Here is a 255-nt window from a genome sequence, read left to right on the forward strand (position 1 = left end):
ATGTAGGTGATGGGGAGGAAGGCAGCAAATCACACTGCCATGTGTGTTCCTATGCAACAATTTTGCATGTTCTTCACATGTACCCCCAAACCTAAAATACAATAAAATAAATAAATGGGAAAAAAATAATAATAATAATAATCACAGCAAACATTATTAGCAATATATGCAAGGCATTGTGTGCTTGCTCCATATTATCTAATTAAATCTCTACAACTACCGCAGTTTAGTAGACATGATTATTTCTCTTTTATA

This window comes from Cebus imitator, unplaced genomic scaffold (genome assembly GCF_001604975.1).
Source record: "Cebus imitator isolate Cc_AM_T3 unplaced genomic scaffold, Cebus_imitator-1.0 Scaffold94, whole genome shotgun sequence".
Lineage (NCBI taxonomy): Eukaryota > Metazoa > Chordata > Mammalia > Primates > Cebidae > Cebus > Cebus imitator.